Source organism: Dromiciops gliroides, chromosome 6 (assembly GCF_019393635.1).
Source record: "Dromiciops gliroides isolate mDroGli1 chromosome 6, mDroGli1.pri, whole genome shotgun sequence".
NCBI lineage: Eukaryota > Metazoa > Chordata > Mammalia > Microbiotheria > Microbiotheriidae > Dromiciops > Dromiciops gliroides.
In genome coordinates, this window is record NC_057866.1 from 200,503,212 (window position 1) to 200,530,704 (window position 27,493).

At 36.3% G+C, this 27,493-nt stretch overlaps 1 pseudogene; it reads left to right on the plus strand.

Moving 5' to 3' along the window:
* The first annotated feature begins 326 nt into the window (after positions 1 to 326).
* LOC122732198 overlaps positions 327 to 27,493 on the plus strand; it is a 30,519-nt pseudogene continuing 3,352 nt past the window's right edge.

Sequence of the window (27,493 nt, forward strand, 5' to 3'; positions counted from 1 at the left end):
TCTCTTGGTCTTCCTGACTTCTTTGGAGATTCAGATCAAATATCATCTTCTCAAAAGGCTTTTGCTGTTCTCCCCTTTCCCCTTCTAATACTAGTGCCTCTTTCTGAGTTTTCCTCTCATTTGCCCTGTATGTGTCTTATATGAATATATTTGTCAATATGTTGTCTCCTCCACTAGAGGGTCATGTCCTTGAGGGTAGAGACTGCTTTTACCTTCCTCTATGCCCTATATGCTTACCATGGTAGGCATTAAGTAAATTCTCGTTGAAAATAATCATGAGGCTGTTGCTGCTGCTGCTATTGCTGCTGCTGGTGATGGGGTACAACATGCAGGATGTTTCTGATTTCCAGGAATACCTCAGTGTATTGTGGCCAGGTACAGAATTAATATTCTTCCCCTTCTGGTCACCCTGTCTAACATGTTTTCTTTTTAAAAAAACTTTATTTGTTTGATTTTGCAGGGCAATGAGGGTTAAGAGACTTGCCCAGGGTCACACAGCCAGTAAGTCTCAAGTGTCTGAAGCCGGATTTGAACTCAGGTTCTCCTAAATCCAGGGCCAGTGCTCTATCCACTGTGCCACCTAGCTGCTCCTTTATTTTTTTTTATTTTATTTTATTTTTTTGCGGGGCAATGGGGGTTAAGTGACTTGCCCAGGGTCACACAGCTAGTAAGTGTCAAGTGTCTGAGGCCAAATTTGAACTCAGGTACTCCTGAATCCAGGGCCGGTGCTTTATCCACTGCGCCACCTAGCTGCCCCCTAAAAAATTTTAGTAAGTATTTTTATTTAACGTTCTGAGTTCCAAATTCTATCCCTCTCTTTCTCTTCCCACCCCCTTCCCTGAAGTGGTAAGCAATCAGATACAGATTATACATATTCAATTATGTAAAACATGATCATATTAGTCATTTTGCATAAGAAGACTTGAATAAAAGAAAAAAAAGAAAGAAAGGAAGTGCTTCAGTCTGTGTTCAATCAATATCAGTTCTTTTTTCTGGAGGTGGATAGTTTGCTTCATCATTAGTCCTTTGGGATTGTCTTGGATCATTGTATTGCTGAGAATAGCTAAGTCAATTCACAGTTCTTCATTAAGCAATATTGCTGTCATTGTGCAGTGTTCTCCTGGTTCTGCTCACTTCAGTTCATACTAGTCTTTCCAGGTCTTTCTGAAACCATCCTGCTTATAATTTCTTATAGCACAATAATATTATGTCACCATCATATACCACAGCTTGTTTAGCCATTCTCCAACTGATGTGCATCCTTTTGATTTCTAATTCTTAGCCACCACAAAAAGAGCTGTTATAAATATTTGTGTAGAAATAGGTCTTTTTCTCTTTTTTTGTGATGTCTTTGGGATATAAACCTAGCACTGATATTGCTGGATCAAAGGGTATGCAGAGTTCCATAGCCCTTTGGGCATAGTTCCAAATTGCTCTCCAGAGTGGTTGAATTAGTTCACAACTCCACCAACAATAGATTAGCGTTCCAATTTTCCCATGTCCCCTCCAACATCCATTTTCCCTTTTTGTCATATTAGCCACATTAACAAGTCTTCTTTGGGGACTTTGCTCTGTATATGAGCATTTTAGCAGGTTATTCATACTGTAGTCCCTGTGTTAAAGAGCATGTAGTATGCCCATCTATGCATGCATGCATTCATGCATTTATGTATACATATCTCAAGACTTTGCTTTTGGGGAGAGTAGACATTATTAGGGTTTATGCTCTAAGAGTTTGCTGTGCACTAAATAGACCTTCATTTTCTCATGACAATAATACTACCAATAGCAACTCAAATTTATATAGCATTTGAAGCTTTTGAAAGTGCTTTATATACATTTTTATACTTTGGTCTCTCAAGGGCCCTTTAAGCTAAATAGTGAAAACAGCACTGTCTTTTAAAAATTTTACATAGGAGGAAACTGAGGCTGAGTAACTTGTCCAGAGCCACATAGCAAGTAAATGCCAATTATGAAATCCCAACTCAAGGCTGAGATTTGAAATCCAATTCTATTTTTGCTGCACCATACTGCTCAGGGAAGGAGAGATGCAAATATGCTTGATTTATTTTCAGAGATTTGACTGCATCAAAACAGACAAGGTGATTTATGAAGTGCTAGACTGATAGAGAGCCTTGAAATAGAATGATTTGCTTCCTCTTTGCTGTTTGTTGGTAATTAAAATGTCTCTCTCTTCTTATGGTGTTGCCTTTGAATTATTAGCCACTTTAATCTTTACAATTATTTTTTTAACTTTAATGTTTTGTCCCCCTGCTTTTCACTTTACTGCTTAGTCCCTTCGATGTTTAACAAGGTACATGTTTTCCATAATTACACTCTGTGTTGTTTTTTCATTTATGTATGTAAAATTATCTTTTTTATTTATCGCTAACCAATTTTGCATACACATTTTATTTCATTAAGCGTGTGAGTCCACATCTTTGAAGACTGGCCATTGAAAATTTACAGGTAAAAAGTGATGAGTGATAGAGTTGATTTCTTTTTATAGCTACCAAAGATGAATCCTATTTCTGAGATTCACTTCTGCCTTGCTACTTTCTATCTTGTTTAAGACTTAGACTCTGCTTAGCCCCTTTTGTACACATAGAGTTCCCAATTAAATTAGAATGCCATTATCGTACCAGCTCTACAAATACACCACCAATCTCTTTTCGATTTCTTAATGTACTCCAGTCTCTGTCTTGGTACTAAAATCACCAATTACTCACATCCACTCTGCCCTTTTTATACTTTTTTCATTTGCTCAGTCATTTTTATAGTCCAGATGCTCCTTCTTTTTGGTCAAGTGGCTTATAATATATCCCTACAAGTACAATAGTTCACCTTCTAAGACATCCACAACTTCAGTCTATAATGACTTTATGGCAACACACACTTCTCATGTGTCCCCCTTTTTTTTTGTCTGGAATGGTTAATAGAAATGTGCACTCAATGAAATGCTTACACCAACGGAAACTCAAATGTTCCCTGACTAAGCTTGCTATTATCCCTAGAGACTTTACATGGAAAATTTATTCTTCAGGACAATATATGGCACAGAAATGATAAAAGTGAAACTACTTACTACTCTATTCCCATGGAACTGGCCTTTCCTCCAATATTATTGATTGAAATACATGCACATCTCTTGCTGACCTAGCCTTGTCTATCTTTCTACATGTTTCTTCCATTAAGAAGCTATCAAATATACAAGAAGTCTTCCTCTTTTCCTTTAAACATTTCCTGGGGACCATTGTGGTTCTTGGGTTGGATTATTTATAGACATTATATAATTATAATTAGCAATTATTAATAATTGGCATTTATTCACTTTTCAGTTGGGTTTGACTTTTGTGACATCATTTGGGGTTTTCCTGGCAAAGATACTGCAATGGTTTGCTATTTCCTTCTCCAGCTCATTTTATAGATGAGGAAACTGAGGTAAACAGGGTTAAGTGACTTGCCCAGGGTTACCTACCTAATAAGTGTCTGAGGCCAGATTTGAACAGGCCTGGCACTCTATCCACTTTGCTACTTAGCTGCTCAACAATATGATCAACCCACTTCCTTTTCTACCCTATACATCCTTGATGTCTGTTAACTAAAGTTACAAGGACTGGGATTCAAATCCTGACACTAACTATAAGTAGCTCAGCTACAATGAGCATCAGTTTCTTTCTTTCCTTTTTTTGGTGAGGCTATTGGGGTTAAGTGACTTGGCCAGGGTCACACAGCTGGTAAGTATCAAGTGTCTGAGGTCAGATTTGAACTCAGGTCCTCCTGAATCCAGGGCTGATGCTTTATCCACTGTGCTACCTAGCTGCCCCAAGCATCAGTTTCTTTATCTGAAAAATGGAAATGACAAATCATGCAAAATTATTGTGCAAATTATAATTTTTGAAGTAGCAGGTATAATTATATCTTTTATGCCACTTCTTTCAAGTAAGATGTAATTGTTAGCAATATGCTATAGTCTACTTATATCCAATGCATGTGTTTTTATTCTTTTTGTTGCTCTTTAGGATTGGAAAATGTTCATTAAATAATACTCTTTCACAGTCACCCCTATTATCAAATGAAATAATATTTGTGATGTGCTTAGTGCAGTGTCTGACACAATAGGCAGTATATAAAAAGTTATCATTTTCCTCTTCCCTTTTCCTTTCTTCCTTCCTCTCTCTTTTCCCCTTTCCTTCTTTCATCTCCATATATTTCTCATCTCTTATACTTCAAATAGTAAAAGTTAGCTCACCAAAATGTGTACTTTTTAATATGGGGAGAAGGTGGGATTTTTTTGCCTGTTAACCAAAGTAATAACTCAATGTTTACAAAGCAGCTTTCCCCAAATCACCCTAAAAGGCATATAGGGAGGTAAATAGGTAAAGTAGAAGCAGCAGCAGTAGGAACAGTTGTAGTAGTAATAATAGCTGTAGTAGTAGTAGCAGTAGCAGCAGTAGTAGTAACTTTTACACAGTGCTTTAAGGTTTGCAAAGCACTTTACCCTCACAACAACCTTGGAAGTAGGTGTTATTATTATCCCGATTTTTCAGATGAGGGAACTAAACCTGAGAGAGGTTAAGTGACTTGTCCAGAGTATCACGGCTAGCTAATGCCTGAAGCTATATTTGAACTCAGGTCTTCCCTGACTCCATGTCCAGTCCTGTATACACTGTGTCACCTAGGTAGCATAATTTTGACTATCATCTCCATTTTGTTGATGAGAAAACAGAGGCTGAGAGACTTTAGGTGATTTGCCCAAGCTCCCATTGCCAGCAAGTGTCAAAGCTGAGACTTAAGCTACCCTATTCTGCTTGATGTCTGGCAGCAACACATGCACATTATACTCATCTGCTCCCTCACAGGGTTGTCGTGACAATTATATGTATGTTTGTCTGTATTTATATATAGAGAGGGAGAACCTTTCTAATTACATAAGTGTTTTTTTTCCACATGTTCCTGACCTCAAACAAACAAACAAACAAAAAGACCTCTAAGAAAGAGAAACCTTCACCTTTCTCAGTTGCCAATCCCATATTTACACAGCTCAAATTCTTAGGAAGTTTTACATAATAGTAAGTTGAAATTTGCTTCTTTGGATCTTCCAGCCATTGCTTTTGATTCTGCCCTCTTGGACCAAATAAAACAAGTCTAGATCTTTCGTCACATGACAGGTTTTTAAAAATAAAGACAACTATGATACACCCCCCCCACACACACACACACACCGCCCCCGGCAAAAAACAAACAAAACCAAAGCGAAAAAACAAAAACAAAAACAACAACAACTTATCTTTTGCAGGCTAAATATGCTCATTTCCTTCAAATGATCTTCATTTATCGTGAACTGAAGGCCCTTTGCCATATGGGTTCTTCTCCTCTGGCTTCTCTCTCTCTCTCTCTCTCTCTCTCTCTCTCTCTCTCTCTCTCTCTCAGATCAGCAACTTGGGCTGTTGCCTGGTCACTAAAAGGTTAGGTGATTTTGAGGCCATCACACAATCACACATCAACTTTTTTTTTTTTTTTTTTTAGTGAGGAAGTTGGGGTTAAGTGACTTGCCCAGGGTCACACAGCTAGTAAGTGTTAAGTGTCTGAGGCCAGATTTGAACTCAGGTACTCCTGACTCCAGGGCCGGTGCTCTATCCACTGCGCCACCTAGCTGCCCCCATCACACAATCAATATGTATTAAATTCAGGACTAGAATTTAGGTCTTCTTATGTTCAAACCCTGTCCTCTGTCTTCTTGCCTTTTACATCCTTACTGGATTATTCTGGAGGAAAAACACTATATAAAGGTTCACACACTTAATAGTTCCCAGCACATAGTAAGTGCTTAATCAATCCTTGTCAACTCAGTGACTGCTTGTTGAGTGCCTGTCTAATATCCTTCTTATGTTTTAGTCAAGGATACTCTTAATGTGTATAGTGGGTCAACATTATGACCACGAAAAATTATCATTGTAGATGACACAAAACATAATGGTAAAATGTATATTTAATGTATATAGGTTGTAGCATACTATCAATGATGGTATGCACATAAAATAGGGTATTAAAGATATCATCCTGTATAGAGAATCTTAGAGAATCCATTAAAAACCAGTTGAAATAATTAACAACTTCAATAAAGTTGCAAGATCTGAAATAAAGCTACATAAATCATTAGCATTTTTATGTATTACCAATAAAACCAAGTAGGAAGAGATAGAAAGAGAAATTCCATTTAAAATAATGCCAGACTATATAAAATACTTGTCGAGACAAACCGAGGAATTATATGAACACAATTACAAAACACCTCATACAATACAGATTTAAATAATAATAGAAATATTAATTGCTCATGGATAGGCTGAGCCCACATAATAAAAATGATAATTCTACCCAAATTAGTTAACTTATTCAGTATCATATCAGTCAAATTAGTAGGCTTCTGCCAGTCATAGATGACCATGGATCAGCACCTTGAAGAACCACAGGCCACAGTGTGGCTGTGCAATCCAATACGGGAGCCACAGCTCCTGCCACAATGAGGACAGAGGAAAACTGCTCTCTCTGTTGCCCATCAGTTCCTGAGTCTCATTAGTTTTTCTTCCTCCAGAACTTGCTGGTCCATCTCAGCTGCACGCAAGCTGCTCCTGTGTACTGAACTCCATCGGGCGTAGTCCCTGGCCATCTCCTCCCAGCTGCTGGTGTCTATTCCCAGAGCCCTCAAGTCTCACTTGCATACATCTCTGTAGCGAAGCTGGGGGCGTCCAACAGGTCTTTGGCATGGGGCTAACTCAGCATAGAGTATGTCTTTAGGAATGCACCCAACTTGCATGTTGTGCACATGAATGAGCCAGCACAGCCATCTTTGTTTCAGTAGCATGTAGATGCTCAGAAGTTGCGCTTGTTGGAGCACTTCTGTGTTGGTGATCCTATCTGACCAAGATATGCCAAGGATGCACCAAAGGCAGCGCATGTGGAAGCTGTTAAGCTTCTTCTCTTACAAAAAAGGTATTTAAAGAGCTAGAAAAAAATCACAGGAAGATTTATCAAGAAGAATAAAAGGTCAAGAATATAAAAGGAGTTAATGAAAAAAATGTGAAGGAAGCTGGACTAACAGTGCCAAATCTCAAATTGTATTACAAAGTGGTAATCACCAAAACAATCTGGTATGGGATACAAGAGAGAGGAGTGGATCAATGGAATAGATTTGGCACATAATACATGGTAGCATATGATCACAATAATCTAGTTTTTGACAAACGTAAATATCCAGGTTTTTTTTTTTTTGGAGGGGGAGATCATTATTTGACAAAAATTGCTGGAAAACCTGGAAATCAATTTGGCAGAAACTGGGTATAGACCAATATCTCCCACAGCATACCAAGATAAGGCCAAAATGGGGACATGATTTAGAAATGAAGGCTGAAACCCTAAGCAAATTGTGGGAGCATGACATACTTTACCTAACAGATCTATAGATAAGGGTATAATTTATACCCAAGCAAGAAATAGAGGGGATTATGAGTGCAAAATAGATAATTTTGATTACATAAAATAGATAAACTTTTGCACAAAGAAAACCAATATAGTCAGAATTATAAGGAAAACAGGAAACTAGGAAAAAATTTATAGCAAGTTTCTCTGATAAAGGCCCCATTTGCTAATATGTGGTAAACTCAATAAAATTTATAAAATTACAATTCATTTTCTAATTGATAAATGATCAAAGCATTTGAATAGGGAGTTTTCAGAAGAATAAATCAAAGCTATCTATAGTCATATGAAAAAATGCTCTAAATCACTGTTGATTAGATAAATGTAAATTAAACGAACTCTAAGGTTAATATAACAGAAAAGGAAAATAACAAATGTCAGAGGGAATGTTGAAAAATTGGGACACATGCATTCTTGGCAAAGTTGTGAACTGACTCAACCATTCTGGAAATATGGCCAAAAATCTATAAAACCGTGTATGTCTCTTGAGCTAACAATACCACTATGAGGTGTGTATCATAGAAATCAAAGGAAAAGGAAAAAATGCCTCTATGTACTAATATTTTTATAGCAGGTCTTTTTGTGGTGGTAAAGGATTGGAAATTGAGAGGATGTTCATCAATTGGGGAATGACTGAACAAGTTGTGGGATATGATTGTGATGGACTATTATTGTGCTATGTTGAGCAGGATGGTTTCAGAAAAACCTTAGAACACTTATATCAATTGATACAAAGTAAAGTGATCAGAGCCAGGAGACTATCATAAACAGTCAACTGTCCTATTGCAAGGATGATTAACTGTGAATGACTTCTCTATTCTCAGCAATTTAATGATACAAGACAATTCCAAAGGACTTATGATGAAAAATGTTATAAATTACCTGGGACCAATGAAAGAACTGATGAATTCTGAATGCTGATTGAAACATATCTTTTTTTGCTTTCTTTATTAACCTGTTGTTTTTCCTGTGTTCTCATTTGCAACATAGCTAATATGGACTTCCCCTAGGGGAAAGGGTGGACGAGCACAATTTATTTTAACTGACATGAAAGCAGCTGAAGCAGATGCTGTGAAGCTCTTAGAGCTTGGTCAAATATTGAAAACACCAAAGTTATCCATTATGTCCCAGGCCATTGGTTGTCATCTTGATTTTTGTCTTGTCACTGGACTTCAATGACTGTAAGAGAGAGTGAGGCTGATGACTTTGTGCAACTGGCTCCTTTAGATCCAATTCATGTACATTCATCAGACATCCCTCCCCCCATGCTGTCATTAGTCCTCTTCCAAAAAGAAGGGTGAATAAAAACAATATGGAAATATGTTTTGCATGACTGCACTTACATAATCTATATCAAAGTTCTTTACTCTCAAGGACGGGAGTGAGAAGGAAAGGAAATTAAAATTCAAAAATTTAATAAAAAAGGATGTGAAAATTGTTTTTACATGTAATTTGGAAACAACATTCTTTTAAAAAAAAGACTTCCTAACTATATAGGCTCACAAGGTCATATGATGCTAGATTTAGAGCTAGAAAGAATCTGAAGATTTTTAGAAGACATAATAAGAAGGACATAATATTTAGAGCCAGTAGACAGTCAATGTAGTAAAGTATATAGAATGATGAACACAGAGTCTAATTCCATCTCTGATACTTATGGATTGTATGATTATGGCCAAGTCATTTAAGCTCTTTGAGCCTTGAGCTACTTCAAGATTCAGCAACTAAATTACATTTGGGCCACCATCTCTATAGGGGAAAGGGACTCACATGCCACCATTATTATTGCTTGTTGAAGTATTGATGTACTGAGGACATGTATGTTGCAAAAAGAAGGTATGCTGGTCATATAGAAAGAGTGAGTAAAAACAGATGGACATCCCAGGTGCTAGACTTCATTTTTCCATGAGATATTAAATGAAGCAGATGAAGGAGTGTTAAATAGCTTTATAATGGAGGACATATGGACAAGAATCACACAAGATGGGAAGGCAAGCATGGGTTATAATCTACAATTGATTGATACCCCTCCTGCCAATCATTAGCGTTCTCTTCTCAAATTATCTAAAACTTACATATTTTATTTCCCCAATCAATTATAAGTTCCTTGGGGTCAGTGACTATTTTTTATTCTTTATGTGTACCCCAGTGCCTAATACCATGCTTGCACAAAATAGCTGTTTATTAAACACCTTTTTAAGCCTCATTAATAAACATTTGGAGCCAAGATATTCAATGGTTTTGTGAAGAGAATATTTAAACTTTTGAGTTCACAGATTCATTGAAAAATTAATGTTTATTAAAAGATCAATATAAAATACTTCTCAAAGCATGGACAGGCTTTGGAATGAGAAAGCCCCGAGATCAAAACTTGCTTCTATTACATGAAACCTAAAGCCTTTTACTTGGTTTCACAGTATCCCCCGGGAACTCTTTAGATGATAAATTAGAGATGAGTTGTTGATTTGCACTAGGGGTGAAATTTTCCCCAGGAAATCCCCTACTAAAATCAAATCAAAGACTAAGACCAAACAAACAAACAAACAAAACTATCTCTAAGATGCAAGTTTGATTGCTTACCTAAAAACTTTTCAGACTGAATGATTATGAAGTGAACTGAAGGTTTGCCTTAAAGAATCACAAACCATGCTGATAATGACACAAGTGGTTCATTAAAAAAAAATGTTAATCTTATTTCAGTGACATGTTGATTTCCTGAGTCTGTTTAACCACAAAAGTAGGAATTTTCCAAATGATTTGTCTAGGAAATTATATTCTCTCTCTCTCTTTTAAAAAATATTGCCATTCAGATAGTTTTGAGATTATAATGTCAGAAAGAATCCTGCCATTTTTCTAGGAAAGAGATCTAGGGGAAAGTACAGATATCTAGGAGGCAGAGCCCCTGGGTTCTAATTTAGGTTTCTTCACTTATTTGTGTGGCCCCAGCATTTTATACCTTTGAGCCCCCTTTTCCTAATCTCTAAATGGGGGAACACTGGTATCTCACTCATCAGCTTTATAAGTTCTTTGTAAAGGCCACATGCGGGCAACTAGATGGCTTAGTGGACCATGTCCTGGGCCTAGAGTGATGAAGACACAAGTTCAAACCTAGCCTCAGAAACATCCTGGCTATATGACCCTGGGCAAGTCACTTAAGCTCTGTTTACCTTAATCCACTGGAGAAGGAAATGGCAAACTACTCCAATATTGTTGCCAAGAAAACCCCACTGACCATACTGTCCATGGGGTTATGAAGAGCTGGACAAGACTAAATGACTGAACACCAACAAAAGTCACATGAAACAGTGTATGTGAAATCAGGATATAAATGTGTTATATAACCTGATCAAATCAAATTTGACAAGAATCCAGGATGTTGGTCAATCCTTCAGAGGCTGCCTTTTATCTATAAAATTTGGCCCTTAATGGAACAAACTAGAATAGTGGGTAGTAAGGCATATCCTTTCATGTGTTTGACCAATTTGTTCCATATGAGACTATTTTGATCTCTGACATAGCACATCATACCACTGTTAAATGGCATCAGTATATATATGGATATATGGATCATCATTAAATCAATATGTCACTTGGTTTTGCTCAGGTTTTTCTAGTTTATGAAGGAAGAGGTGTTTTTCTTAACTGAAAACTTGTGTCCCTAGAGAGTGATTTCCTCTCATGTGGAGAATAGACTATGAAGAGATTGTTTATTTTCCAAAAGTTGACCCAATATATAGTTTTATATTTATGTCCTTATTATAGAAGAACTTCAAGAGTTTAAGTTTTCAAAAAATGGAGCTTAATTCACTATAAGTGCCATTCACTAGAAGACCAGATAGGATTTGATGTTTTTGTTCACATAATATAAAGTATACATGCTTGGCATTCAAAGTGAAAATTTGGCTGAAGAATGAAGCTTATCAAATATTCTGCTTTAAAATGAAATATTGAATAGTACAGGACTTTTTGATTCAAAGTTGCTTATTTTTAGGGGCAGCTAGGTGGTGCAGTGGATAAAGCACCAGCTCTGGATTCAGGAGGACCTGAGTTCAAATTCGGCCTCAGACACTTGACACTTACTAGCTGTGTGTGACCCTGGGCAAGTCACTTAACCCTCATTGGCCCACAAAACAAAAGAAAAACAAAGTTGCTTATTTTTAATTTTTTTGAACCTTGATCAAATTACTTTTATTGTCATTATTATTTAGAATATCATTATTAGCATTATATTTGAATATGAAGGGCACCATTATTAATGACCTAGCATATAGATTATAGTCTTCCAATAATGGCGGAAGCAAATTTTAAATAATTAGTTTTAAGTCCTTTTAAAAGTCTTTATTTTCATTAATAAAAAGGAACTTAGAATGTTTAACAATTATCCTTAAATATAAAATATTTTAGATAAAACAATGAAATGAATTTTTATGTATATAGATAATTTGTTTGAAATACAGAAAGGTAACTTGAAATAACATAGAATTTTGTGATAAATACCTTAATTATTTATGAATAACATATTTTAAGACAAAATACTAAATATATTCCTCAATATGTTTGGTTGTGGTTTTTTTCTAAGGAAAAAAAACTACAGATAAAATGTTAGAATTTAGAAAACTAGGAGATACCAAAAGATAATTGAAGATCTCCTGTTTGGAATGTAAGAAAATGCAAACATTAAGGAAAAATACATTTTTTTCATTAAGCTAACTTCTTTTTATCATCAGAAGTAGAAGAGCCTTCTATCTGTTGAACTACAAAGCATATTTTGTTTTGTTTTGTTTTGTTTTTTCTCAAGCACTTTTCCTTTTTAATTGTATACTAGATACTTGTACATTTTGGGTTCATTTATTCTAGGTGAGTATATACAATTTCATTTCATTATTTCTAGTGTCTGTTTTTCCCTAGCTCTAGATTCAATGTTCATCTTATTCCAAAGAAGATGAAAGAAAATGCCCTAGTGACAGTTTAAAAGGACTTGAGCCATCACCAGTGATTCACTGGATAAGAACTCAGCACCCTTAGTACCTTAGTACATGATCAATATATGCAGCCCCAGTACAAATCAACAATTGGTATTTCAGTTGTTGGAATGATTTCCATTTTCAAGTTGAATGGTGATAATATTATAATTATGGTAATGGAGTGTACATTTATTTAGCAATCAAGAGATTTTGAAGTATTTTACTCAAAATAATTCTAGGAAGGGCAGCTGTTATAATCCTCAATCTTCATATGAGAAAGACTGAGGATCCCAGGAGTTGTATAACTTGCTTATTAGATAGCCTGTAAGCATCATATTTGGGATTTTAACCCAGGCCTCTTGATTTCAAGTTAATTCTTCACACTGTTAAAAGTGTCTTAGTTTGTCTATGCTTTTCCATAATGGTAAGGATTTTTTGAACTGGAATTAATTGGGATATTATTTACTCCCAGAATCCGAGGAGTTAAATTAAACTGCATATCAGATACAGACACCTGGAGGATCATAGGGTGTTAATGGCTAGCCTTTTTATTTTAAAGATTCACAAAGTACTTTCTATATATTATCTCATTTGATCTTCACAACAGCTCCCTGAGGTAGGTGCTATTATTATCCTCATTTTTGAGATGAGGAAATTGAGGCTATCATAAAATGTTTAATCATCATCATTGAACACAAGTTTTCTATAGAGGTCTGGTTGATCCAGGCTGTGGTGTAGTGGTAAAGAGCATCATTGAATATGAAGTAATAGGACATGGATTCAAATCTTGATTATCCCATTTATATATTGGGTGAACCAAGTTATTCGTTTCACCTTTAAGAGCTAAAATTCCTTTATCTACAACATGGTGCTTAGATTATCTCTAAGGTCCCTTTCAGCTATAAATACTAAGTTTATTAACATTCCTCAAGAAGTTGATTCACAAAGAACCTGGCTCTTTAAACTATAAGTAGAACCATAAACCTGCAGGTGATATCCATGACTAAATAATGTATCAAATGCTGATTCACACTGGAATTTTCAGACACCAAAATATGCACAGTAGACACTGCATGGTGAAATAGAATCAGGAAGACCTAGCTTAATTTTCTTTTTCTTTTTCTTTTCTTTTCTCTTCTTTTCTTTTCTTTTCTTTTCTTTTCTTTTCTTTTCTTTTCTTTTCTTTTCTTTTCTTTTCTTTTCTTTTCTTTTCTTTTCTTTTCTTTTCTTTTCTTTTCTTTTCTTTTCTTTTCTTTTCTTTTCCTTTTCTTTTCTTTTCTTTTCTTTTCTTTTCTTTTCTTTTCTTTTCTCTTCTCTTCTCTTCTCTTCTCTTCTCTTCTCTTCTCTTCTCTTCTCTTCTCTTCTCTTCTCTTCTCTTCTCTTCTCTTCTCTTCTTTCTTGTGTCACCTAGAAATTGCTATATACTTATTTTACCTTCATTTTGATTATACTTATGTTATCTCTTCTTATAGAATATACATTCTTGAGACCAAGGTCTGTTTCATTGTTATTTTTGCGTGCCTAGTGACCAGGGAACACAATCTCTGGCCCCAAGTCAGTATGTAATAAGTGCTTGTTTATAGATCCATTTATCTTTTTTTCATTAATTTTCAACATTTATTTTCATAGGATTTTTAGTTCCAAATTTTTCTCCCACCTTCACTTCCCTCCTACCTCTCCTCCATCTTGGAAAGCAGTCTGATATAGGTTATATATGTATGATCACATTAAACATATTTCTGTATGAGTCTTCTTGTGAAAGAAGAATCAGAGAACAAGGGAAAAACCTCAAAAAAGAAGGGAAAAAACAAGTCCAGAAGTCGAAACAGTATGGTTAAGTCTGCATTCATAATCCACAGTTCTTTATTCTGGATATTGAGAACATTTTCTATCATGAGTTCTTTGAAACTGTTTTGGGTCATTGCACTGCTGAGAAAAGCCAAGTCTATCACCATTGTTCATCACACAATGTTGCTGTTACTGTGTACAATGTTCTCCTCGTTCTGCTCCTCTGAGTTCATGTAAGTCCTTCCAGGTTTCTCTGAACTCCTGCTCATTGTTTCTTACAGCACAGTAGTATTTAATTACATTCATGTACCACAACTTGTTTAGCCATTCCCCTATTGATGGGCATTCCTGCAATTTCTAATTCTTTGCCACCACAAAGAGGGCTGCTATAAATATTTTTCTACATGTGTGTCCTTTTGCTTCTTCTATGGTCTCTTTGGGATACAGACCTAGCAGTGGAACTATAGGGTCAAGGGGTATTAACAGTCAATTCCATAGTCCTGTTTAGTTAAGGAATTTTGGTTTTGGTTTGCTCCTACAAAATGACACACTCTCAAATAGAGACTAAAATGACTTTTTTAATAGAATATAATAATTAAAGGACAGGTAAAAGCAGATTACTTTTATAAATATCCAATACAGCTTAGTATGATCACACATAAAGCAAATGCTGCAAATATATATATATATACACACACACACACATATATATATATACACTATATATATATATACATACACACACACATATAATATATATGTATATATGTATACATATATGTGTGTGTATATGTATATATATATAAAGCAAAGAAAACATCACTGATTCAGGGAAGAAACAACTCTCAATTTAGTGGCTGGGGAACCCCTTATTCACAGCCTTTCAGTCCCAATTGGGAGGGTCCTGGGCATTGTATCTGTCCCTGGGGTGAGGTTCCCAAAAGAAAAAGAAAATAAAAAGATCACCAAGTTAGTAGAGCACCAATATCTGGATTTTTTTCTAGCTGGGGAGTTCCGGTTTGCAGCCTCCAGGGTCCTGACCAGGAAGGTCCCAGGGTGAGGCGTCCGCCCCTCAGGTGAGACTAGACTATGCTAGGGAAGGGCCAAGCTTAAAAAGTCTGAGAACAAAGAAGGCTTACTGCCAAGAATATGGGAATAATGTCAATCCTTACATAAAGTCCCAGGAGAGGGCCAACCATGTAAGGACTCCAGAAGAATTTATGTTGATTCCCAGGAATGGCTAGTTCCAGTATTCAAGGGCAGTTTAGCTAAGTGCAGGTTGAGGGTTTGGCCAGGGTCCATCAAGGTTGTTATCCTTCTTGTTCTCAGGCTATTTCCAACATAAACATATACTGTGGATGAGAGTCAAGTCACACTAAAGATAATTTGGAAGTCATGAAATTCCTGTCACATAAGGGTGAACTGGAGGTCATTTCAACTAGGCTTATGCCTGGATAATCTTACACTAATTCATATATGAATCTTTCAAGCCCTTTGGGCATAGTTCCATATTGTTCTCCATAATGGTTGGATCAGATTGCAGCTCCACTAACAATGCATTAGTGTTCCAATTTTTCCATAGCTTCTCCAACATTTATTATTTTCCTTTGTTTTTTTTAACCATATTAGCCAATCTAATAGGTGTGAGGTGGTAACTCAGAGTTTCGTTAATTTGCATTTCTCTGATCAATAGTAATTTAGAGCAGTTTTTCATATGGCAACAGATAGCTTTGATTTATTCATCAGAAAATTCCTTGTTCATATCCTTTGACTATTTCTCAATTGGTGAATAACTTACATTTCTATAAATTTGATTTAGTTCCCTATATATTTTAGAAATGAGGCCTTTATCAGAAATACTGGCTGTAAAAATTGTTTCCCAGTTTTCTGCCTCCCTTCTAATTTTGGCTGCATTGCTTCTGTTTGTACAAAAACTTTTTAATGCAATGTAATCAATGTCTTCAATCTTGCATTTCATAATATTCTCTATGTCTTGTTTGGACATAAATTGTTTCCCTCTCCATAGATCTAAGAGATAAATTATTCCTTCCTCTCCTAATTTATCTCTGGTATCACCCTGGTCTAAATTTTGAATCCATTTTGACCTTATTTTTTTATAATATGTAAGATATTGGTCTATGCCTAGTTTCTGCCATATTATCTTCCAGTTCTCCCAGCAGTTTTTGTCAAATACTGAGTTCCTATCCGTGAAGCTGGAGTCTTTGGGTTTATCAAACAGTAGATTACTGAAGTCATTTCCTACTGTCTCTTCTGTGCCTAACCTATTCCAATGATCCTTTGCTCTGTTTCTTTTTTTTTCTTTTTCTTTTCTTTTCTTTTGGTGTGGGGCAACTGGGGTTAAGTGACTTGCCCAGGGTCACACAGCTGGTAAGTGTTAAGTGTCTGAGGCCAGATTTGAACTCAGGTTCTCCTGAATCCAAGGACGGTGCTTTATCCATTGTGCCACCTATCCTCCACTCTATTTCTTAGCCAGTACCAAATAGTTTTGATGACTGCCACCTTATAGTATAGCTTCAAATTTGGTATGGCTAGCTCACCTTCCTGTGCATTCTTTCATTAGTTCCCTCTATATTCTTGACTTTTTGTTCTTCCAGATGAATTTTGTTATTATTTTTCTCACTCTATAAAATAATTTTTAGGTAATCTGTTTGGGATGGCACTGAATAAGAAATTAATTTACATAGAATTGTCATTCTTATTATATTAGCTCAGCCTATCCATGCACAATTGATATTATTTCCAATTACATAGATCTGATTTGCTTTGTGTGAAAAGTGTTTTGTAATTGTGTTTAGGTAGTTCTTGGGTTTGTCTTGTCAGGTAGACTCCCAATATTTTATATTGTCTACCATTACTTTAAATGGAATATCTCTTTCTATCTCTTGCTGCTGAGCTTTGTTGGTCATGTATAGAAATGCTGATGATTTATGTGATCTTATTTTATATCCTGCTACTTTGCTAAAGTTGTTAATTGTTTCAAGCAATGTTTTAGTTGATTCTTTAGGATTTTCTAAGTATACCATCATATCACCTGCAAAGAGTGAAAGTTTTCTTTCTTCCTTGCCTATTCTAATTCCTTTAATTTCTTTTTTTCTGATTGCTAAAGCTAAAATTTCTAGTACAATATTAAACTATAGCGATGATAATGGACATCCCTGTTTCACCCCTGATCTTATTGAGAATGCCTTTAACTTATCCCTGTTACATATAATGTTTGATGGTAGTTTTAGGTAGATATTGCTTATAATTTTAAGGAAAGTTCCACCTATTCCTATGCTCTCTAGTGTTGTTAAGATGAATGTGTTGTATTTTGTCAAACACTTTCTCTGCACCTATTGGGATAATCACGTGATTTTGGTTGGTTTTGTTGTTGATGTGGTTGATTATGTTAATACTTTTTCTAATTTTGAACCAGCCCTGCATTCCTAGTATAAGTCCAACCTTGGCATAGTGTATTCTCCTGTTGATCACTTGCTGTAATCACCTTGCTAATACTTTATTTAAGATTTTTGCATTGATATTCATTAGGAAAATTGGTCTGTAATTTTCTTTCTCTGTTTTGGATCTGCCTGGTTTAGGTATCAGCACCATATTTGTCTTATAAAAGGAATTTCTTCCCTTATTTTTCCAAATAGTTTGTATAGTGCTGGAATTAATTGTTCTTTAAATGTTTGGTAGAATTTACTTGTAAACCCATGTGACCCTGGAGATTTTTTCTTAGGGAGTTCATTGATGGCTTTTTCAATTTCTTTTTCTAAAATGGGCCTTTTAAGGATTTTATTCCCTCTTCAGTTAACCTAGGCCATTTGTATTTTTGTAAATATTCATTCATTTCATTTAGATTGTCAAATTTATTGGCATGTATTTGGGCAAAGTAGCTCCTAATTATTACTTTAATTTCTACTTCATTGGTGGTGAATTTGCCCCTTTGATTTTTGGTACTTGTAATCAATTTGGTTTTCTTCTTTCTTTTTTTTAAATGAAATTCACCAATGGTTTATTGATTTTATTGTTTTTTTTTTATAAAACCAGTTCTTAGTTTTATTCATTAATTCTATAGTGTTCTTGCTTTCAATTTTATTAATTTCTCTTTTAATTTTCAGGATTTCTAATTGTAGGATTCTGATTTTTAATCCACTCTGCCATTTGCTTTTGTTTTATGGAAGAGTTTATCCCATTCACATTCACAGTTAAGATTATTAACTGTTTATTTCCCTCCATTCTCTTTTCTCCTTTGTTTGTACTTTTTTCTGTTCTTTCACCCTATTTCTCCTGACCAGTGTTTTGCTTTTAACCACTGCCTCCCTTGATTTCACCTCCCTTTTATCAGTTGCCCTTCCTTTTCCTGCACCTTTTTTCCCCTGCTTCTGCTCTCCCTTCTATCAATACCACCCTTTTCCCCTTCCCCTTTTGTTTCCTTGAAGAGTAAGCTAAGTTCCTTTATACAAATGGGAGTGTATTTTATTCCCTCTATGAGCCAAATTTGATGAGAGTTAGGTTGAAACAATGCTCACCTCTCCCTTCTTTCCCTCTAATGTAATTGGTTCTCTTTGTACCTCTTCATATGATGTACTTAATCCCATTCCACCTCCCCCTTCCTGTCCTCCCCTTAGTCTCCTTTTATTCTGCCCCTTAAATTTCTTTGTATGATCACATCAATGTCAATTTAATAACAATATCTTAATAGAGATAATAGAGTAAAATTATCCTCCCTCATAGGGATGTAATCAGTTTAACTTCATTGAACAACCTTTCTTCCCTTGTTTACCTCTTTACACTTCTCTTGATTCTTGTATATAGAGATCAAATTTTCTGTTCAGTTCTGGTTTTTTTTTCAGGAAACCTTGGCGGTCCCCTGTTTCATTGTATGTCCATCTTTTCCCCTGAAAGAGAATGATCAGTTTTGCTGGGTAGTTGGTTATTGTTTGTAATTCAAACTCCTTTACCTTCCTGTATATCATATTCCAAGCCCTGTGATCCTTTAATATAGAAGCTTCTAGGTCCTGTGCAATCCTGATTGGGGCTCCATGATATTTAAATTGTTTCTTTCTGGCTGCTTGGAGTATTTTCTCCTTCACCTGATAGTTCTGGAGTTTGGCTACAACATTCCTTGATGTTTTACTTTTGGGGTCTCTTTTGGGAGGTGATCAGTGTATTCTTTCAATGATGATTTTAGAATCTGATTCTATAATTTCATAGCAATTCTCCTTGATAAGTTGCTGGAATATGGTGTCTAGCCTATTTTTTTGATCATGGCTTTCACGTAGTCCAATAATTCTTAGATTATCTTTCCTGGATCTATTTTTCAGGTCAGTTGGGACTAGCTCCAGGGGACCAACCAAAGGTCAGTTGTTTTTTTTCCAATGAGTTATTTCATATTTTCTTCTATTTTTTTCAGTCTTTTGATTCTGCTTGACAGATTCTTGGTGTCGCATGGAGTTATTAGCTTCCATCTGCCCAATTTTAATATTTAATGCATTATTTCCTCAGTAAGCTTTTGCACCTCTTTTTTCATTTGGCCATTCTTTTCTCCCATTTGGCCAAATGTATTTTTTAAGGAAGAGCCTATTTCTTGACTTTTAACTCTTTAATAAAGTGGGTCTCTGCTTCCAGGGTAGATGGCACAGTCTCCCAGGAGTCAGGAATTTTGTGCAACAGTTTTCAGAGAAATTTTTAGGGATCTATAAGTTTTTAGTTCTTTCAAGATGGTATGATATAAGTAGAGGTGTGTTTACTACTCTCCTGACCTGTGCTCTGGTCTGTGAGTGACCACAAGCCTGATTTTCTGCCCTGGAACTGTGAAGAGAGTCCTTGTTTTACTGTAGCCACAAGCTCTGTTGTGTCAGTCTTCCTCCCCACCATGAGACTGCTACCCAGGACTGGGACCTGGATCCAAGTATAGGCAAAGAAACAGAGTCCTGCCTCAGTGCTAGCAAAGAAACTTCTGTAATCTTCTTCTGGTCAATTGTTTGACCCCTTTACCATCTGTGTGCTAAGAGTTTCAGAAGCAGCTGCTGCTGCTGCTGATTCAGTGGCTCCCAAGGCCTGCTCCTAGTTTGCTGGTATTTCATGCACTGGTATTTCATGCACTGGACTGTACTCCACTCTCACTGGTGTGTGACAGACTTTTCCTGCCAATTTTCCAAGTTGTCTCTGGCTGGAAAATTGTTTTACTATGTCCTCTTATGTCTTCTGCTGCTTGAGGAATTGTCTTATGGCATTTTTAAGGTATTTGAAGGGTTCTTGAGGAGAATTCAGGCAAGTCACTGCCTTTTGTCTATCATCTTGCCTCAGAAATAGATTTTTTTCAGGTAATGAGGGTTAAGTGACTTGCCCTCAGTCACACAGCTAGTAAGTGTCAAGTGTCTGAGGCCGGATTTCAACTCAGGTCCTCCTGAATCCAGGATCAGTGCTTTATCTACTGCACTGACTGCCTAGCTGCCCCCAGCAGTATTGCTTTAAGAACAACTTTGAACAACTAAGTATTTCTGACTATTACATATATCCAAATTAACTATAAAAGAACATATGAAGGAAGACAGTATCTGCATCCAGAGAAATAACTGGTAAATAAAAGTATGTAGAGAATAATTTTATGTATATATGTATTGTAAGCAAATGCATTAACTATATATAACCTGATCTGAAAAATTATATAACTATGCTTATATGAAAAATTATAAGTTTAGAAAAATTATAACTGGGGTGTAAGTCCCACCACAGGCCCCATTCAAATGTAAGAATTATTTTAATTGACTGACTGGCCCTAATCTAACTGGGGGGCCTAATCTGGGGGCTTTTGACTGGCTGGTTATCTGACTGCTATTAGTTTAATATGGGCCATTTATAAAACTCCCCCACACTTGCTCCTTGCAAATTGATAAGCAAAAGAGGATTAAAATGCTTCTTTTAATTAAAGCAAATATAGGGTTTATTTAGGTATAGAAACTTAGAGTTAAATGTAGAAACAATGATAACAAAATTACAATATGATCTGTGAATTTCTGCCAGTGAACTCATTGGCCATGCCTGCAACTTTCTTAGTGTCCTCCTGTGTTTCCGTACCAATCGACCTTCTTTTAGGGTTCCCCCTTACAGTCTAACTTCCCTCTCTGTATGTAGCCTCAGTCTCCTTAGTGACAATGTCCATGAACCCCCTTTCTGTACTGTCCCAACGAACCCCCAAGTGCTTCTTCTCTCTCCTCCCTCCTTCCTCTGTCTGTCCATCCTCTCTCTTTCACAGACCTCTTTGTGTTCTCTTAGTCCTCCCATGCCCCTACTTCCCAGGCTATATATCTTCCTTCTCTCCTTTCAAACCTCAGGCTCCCTGACCCCCCCACAAACCAAGCTAATCCTCTGGCCATGCCAGGGCTGTGGTCAGGGGGATAGAGTCTGCCATGTGCATCATACCCAGGACTTCAAGGGACAGTGCCTCCTGCTGTGCACCTGGGTCCTCCACATGGGCAGTGCCCCAGGCCTGGCAGGACAACCCTGGGATCTCCAGGGCAGCTCCCCTCAGGGTGGAGGGAGCTGGGGCTTTCCCCAGATGTCCACCTGACTGGCTTTCTCTAAGGCCCAAGGGGCTTCTCTGCTTGGCTGAAGTGGAGGGGGAGGGGCAGTTCTGCTTGGGGAGCGTGAGGCTAATTTTAAACTCTACAGTATATTTGTGTCTAATGGTAGCCATCAAGGGGGGGGGATGAAAAAAAATACATGATAATTTTATTATATATTTAAAAGAATATTGAGTTGTAATGATAAGTTTGTATTTTCATGTTCAATCATCTTTTTATTATAATATATTATGGAAATGCCTCTTTCATTCCATAAATTAAAAAATAAAACAAATAAAACATAAAAAAGCAAGTCTCTAGTGCAGAATCCCAGAATTCTATTTAGATGTTTAATAGGTAACATTTATTAATCATATGGTTGAAAGTAGAGATTATTTATAAAATTTGCAGATTAAATGAATGTAGAAAGGTAAGGAAGAATGAATGAATAAGCATTTATAAAGCATCCATTATGTGCCAGGTTGGGGCAGCTAGGTGGCGCAGTGGATAGAGCACCGGCCCTGGATTCAGGAGTACCTGAGTTCAAATCCGGCCTCAGACACTTGACACTTACTAGCTGTGTGACCCTGGGCAAGTCACTTAACCCCCATTGCCCTGCAAAACAAACAAACAAACAAAACAAACAAACAAACAAACAAAAAACATTATGTGCCAGGTCCTGTTCTCTTTCCTTTACAAACATCTTATTTGAAACTCACTATAACCCTGTGACTTAGTCTTATTATTCCCATATTACAGTTAAGGAAAATATGAATTAGGTGACCTATCCTAGGATTACCCTGCTAGTAAGTGTCTGAGACACTTCCTGACTCCAAGCCCTGCACTTTATTAACTGACCTAGCTGCCTGCAAGCAGTTAGCTTAGGGTGAACTAATATAATAGAGGGCAGACTGAATCTACAGCATTATTTTGACAGACTTGAAAATTTGGCTAAATTTAATCAGATGGAATTTAATAGGGATAAATGCCAATTATTTTAGATTTAAAAAAAAAGTCTTTTTGTTTTTTTTACAAGTACAAGATAGGAGAAGTATGGTTAGATGTCAAATTGTCCACAAAGTTCTGATTGTCAATCTTTAGTAGATTTTAAAACTCAATAAGAGACAATTATGGACAACAAGAAAATTAATAAAATCTCAGTCTACAATGAGAGACATAATGTGCCAGACTAGGCAGAGGGTAGTCCTTTTGCAAAATGCCTTCATTAGACCATGTTTATTTGTTTGGGTTTTTTTGGGGGGAAGGCATTCTAGAAAAAGTTAAAAATAAAGCTTGTAAAAGTACATCCTGGAAACATTGCCACACTTTAAGAAGGATTTAAAAGTCAGGTAAAAGATGTGCAAGAGAAGTAGACAGAGAAAATGCGGACAATAGAAAGTTTCTTTAGTGACAAAGAAGATCAAGGTGCACCCTCAGATGACAATAGCAATATCAGGGCTCCTACATCCAAAGCTTCCAAGAAAAATATGAGGGGACAGCTAGGTGGCACAGTGGATAAAGCACATGCCCTGGATTCAAGAGGACCTGAGGTCCAAGCAGGCCTCAGACACTTGACACTAGCTGTGTGACCATGGGCAAGTCACTTAATCCTCACTGCCCTGCAAAACCAACAAACAAGAAAAATATGAATTGGTCTCAGGCCATAGAACTGCTCAGAAAGGACTTTGAAGATAAAATAAGAGAAGTTGAGGAAAAAATGGAAAGAGAAATGAGAGTGATGAAAGAGGGTCATAAAAATGTCAACAGCTTGAAAAACCAAATTGACTAAAAGGAAAAACTCTCTGATGAAAACCATTGCTTAAAAAATATAATTGAGCAAATAGAAGCTAATGACTTTATGAGAAATCAAGACATAATAAACCAAACCCAAATGAATAAAAAAAATAGAGGGCATGTGAAATATGCCCTTGGAAAAACAGCTGACCTGGAAAATAAATCCAGGAGAGACAATTTGAAAATTATTGGACTACCTGAAAACCATGATCAAGGAAAGAGCTTAGATATCATCTTCCAGGAAATTGTCAGGGAAAACTGCCTATATATTCTAGAAGCAGAAGGTAAAACAGAAATTGAAAGAATTTATCAATCACCTCTTGAAAGAGATTCCAAAATGAAAACTCCAAGGAATATTATAGAAAAATTCCAGAGCTCCCAGGTCAAGGAGAAAATGTTGCAAGCAACCAGAAAGAAACAATTCAAGTACTGTGGATCCACAGTCAGGATAGCACAAGATCTACCAGCTTCTACATTAAGGGATTGGAGGGCATGGAATATGATATTCCAGAGGGCAAAGGAATTGAGATTAAATCCAAAAATTACCTATCCAGCAAAAGTGGGACTTCGGTGAAAAAGAAGAATTTTAAGCATTTGTGTTGAAAAGACCTGAACTGAATAGAAAATTTGACTTTCAAATACAAGACCCTAGAAAAACATAAAAAGGTAAACAGGAAAAAGAAATTAAGAGGGACATTAAAAGCTTAAACTGCCTATATTACTACAGGGGAAGATGATAATCTAATTCATAAGAAATTTCTCAGTATTAAGGCAAATGATATAAGTAAATTTAGACAGAGGGCACAGGTGAGAATTGATTATGAAAGGATGATATCTGTAAAGCATTTATTTTTTATTTATCTTTTTTTTTGTGGGGTGGTCGGAGTTGGGTGACTTACCTGGGGTTAAACAATGGGTGAGTGTCTTGTGACTGGGGCCATATTTGGGCTTGGGACCTCCTGGGTTCAGAGTTGGGGCTTTGTCCACTGTGTCACCTAGATGCCCCATGATGCCATCTTTAGGATAAAATTGAGGGGTGAGAGGATTGCACTGGGGGAGGAGGAAGGGGAGAGGTAGAATGTGGTGAAATCCCACATGAAAGAAAGGAAAGGCCTTAGGGAGTGGGGGGAGAGATAGGGAGGAGCAGGGCAGTAAATGAACTTTACACTCAAAAGAATTGGCTCAAAGACTTTAATATCATCATAGTTAGCTCAAGGAGGGAATAAAATAATCACTTAAATTTTTTTTTTTTAGTGAGGCAATTGGGGTCAAGTGACTTGCCCAAGGTCACACAGCTAGTAAGTGTTAAGTGTCTGAGGCCGGATACCAACCATTGGACCTTTCCCAATGAGCACTGGATTTTCTCAGAAAGTATTGAGTTTGTCTTGCTAGAGGTCCTAAGGGAAAATTGGTAGATCACTATTTGGGGCTATTATAGAGGGGGGGAGAGGTTGCCATAGATGTTCTTTGAGTTCTATATGAAACAATGGAAAGAAAAATGACTCTGGAGTCAGAAGACCTGGCTTCACATCCTGCTGCTAATATTTGCCACATATATTATCTTTGAAAGGTCACATCTTTAAGTCGTATGTTCCTCATGTTAAAATGTAAAGGTTAGATTGGGTGACATTTAAGGCCTTTTTCAGGTCTAAATTCATGATTTGATTATCATTTCCAACTCATAGATACTATGGTACTATTAAAATGAAACAAATAGGCTTTTGCAAAAGAAGTAGCATGAGACATCATCAAATATAAGAAAGGGAGATGATACTGCTTATGTAGGGAGCATGAAGGAAAATAGATGGATAACTTAAATAATCTAATGGCATAAACTAATATTAAAGGACAGCAGGAATCTTTACAGTCTACTTTGCTTAGATTCTTTGTGGAATATTTATAGGGAAAAAAAACAATGACAAGAAATTTGTGGAGCATTTATAGATGGGCTGGTATCAGAACTAGTGGATGTGCACCCATACCAATAAAATCATGGAACCATCAAAGGAGGAAGTTCATTTTATCTTAAATCAATTTTTATTCACATTTTTTTAATATCACCTATATTTCCCAAGGTAGTTCCCCCTCAGAGAGCTATTTTTTTTTGTAACTAGTTTTTTGTTTTGTTTTGTTTTTCTGTGGGGCAATGAGGGTTAAGTGACTTGCCCGGGGTCACACAGCTAGTATCAAGTGTCTGAGGCCGTATTTGAACTCAGGTCCTCCTGACTCCAGAGCCAGTGCTCTAATCCACTGTGTCACCTAGCTGCCCCCTTTTCTGTAACTATTTTTAAAGGGGAAAATAGTTCAGCAAAACTAACTGATATATTGAAAAAGTTTGATATTGTTTCACATAGTGCCTTTCTCTGAAATGAAGGCTGGTGAGGTTCCTTCTCATATCTCTTTTTCAGAGTCACCCTTGGTTAATGTTTTATTGTCATCTTTTTTTCTTTTCACAATATTGTAGTTATTTATATATAATCTTTCAGATTGTGCTCCCTTTTCCTTTGCATCAGTTCAAAGAGGTATTTCCATGCTTCTCCATATTCAACATTTCTTATATCACTATAGATATAATTATATTCATGCATTACAGCTTGTTTTGGAGGCAGATGACTAGTTCAATGGATAGAGTGCTAGACCTGGAGTTAGAAAGACCTGAGTTCAAATCTGGGCTCAAGACTCTTATTAGCTGTGTGAACCTGGGCAAGTCACTTAACTTCTGTTTACATTAATCCACTGAGGAAGGAAATAGCAAACCACTCTAGTATCTTAGCTAAGAAAAGCCCATGGACAATATTGGTATGCTATGGTCCACTGAGTCACAAAGTGTCAGACATAACTGAATGACTCAACAACAATAATTATAATGTGTTTAATCATTTCTCAATAGGCAGATAAATATATTTTAATAAGATTTTATTTTAAATTGTAAACATTCATTTTTACTGTGAAAAGAGAAAAACTTTAAATTAAGACAAGCATATAACTTTCTAAAAAGGACAATTTGCAAGACTTATGAGGGGAAGCATCAACAATGGGGATTCATGGGCTTTTCTGGATGGTGTCAGCCTTGAATAAGCATCTTTCTGAGAAATAAGCTATTCTAGTTTAGAAAAACCAACAGATAATGTGTAATAAAGCCTATCCAGAGGGGAGCTAGGTGGTACAGTGGATAAAGGACTGGCCCTGGATTCAGGAGGATCTGAATTCAAATCTGACCTCAAATACTTGACACTTACTAGCTGTGTGACCCTGGGCAAATTGCTTAACCCTCATTGGCCCACAAAGAAAAACAAACAAACAAATAAATAAATAAATGAATAAAGCTGATCCATATAGCACCTAAGGCTTTCTTCAATAAGTTCTTTCATTATGCAAACTGATGCTAAAGTTATTTTTATCTTACAGAAAAAACCCCAAAATAAAACAAAACAAAACTGAGATTATCAGGAGAGCAGGGTCTGAGTTTCAATTCTGCCAGTAACTCACTGTATGACCTCATACTAGTCATTGTACCTTCTTGTTCTTCAGTTTCTTTCTCTGAAAAAATTGGATCACTTTCTTTCTTACCCCAAAATACTATAAATATATGAACCAGTAACTCTTTCAATACTTTCAATCATGTATGATATAATACTTTTCTCACTAGTCTTGCTCTAATCTTTCATCCTGATGTGCAAATGCCCCCAAGTTCTCAAAGACTGTGCTCTTGGAATTCTGACTTTAAAATTGCAAAAAACCTTTGAGGACAGGATTATTGAGAGAATGTTATTTGATAGTTAATCTAGCTAAGCTTAGAGAGATTCATCAGCAGAATGCTTTTCTATTTTAAATCTGCTTGTGGATTTACCAATTTTGTCCTTAGCAATTTTGGAAGCTAACCACCACTCAAAA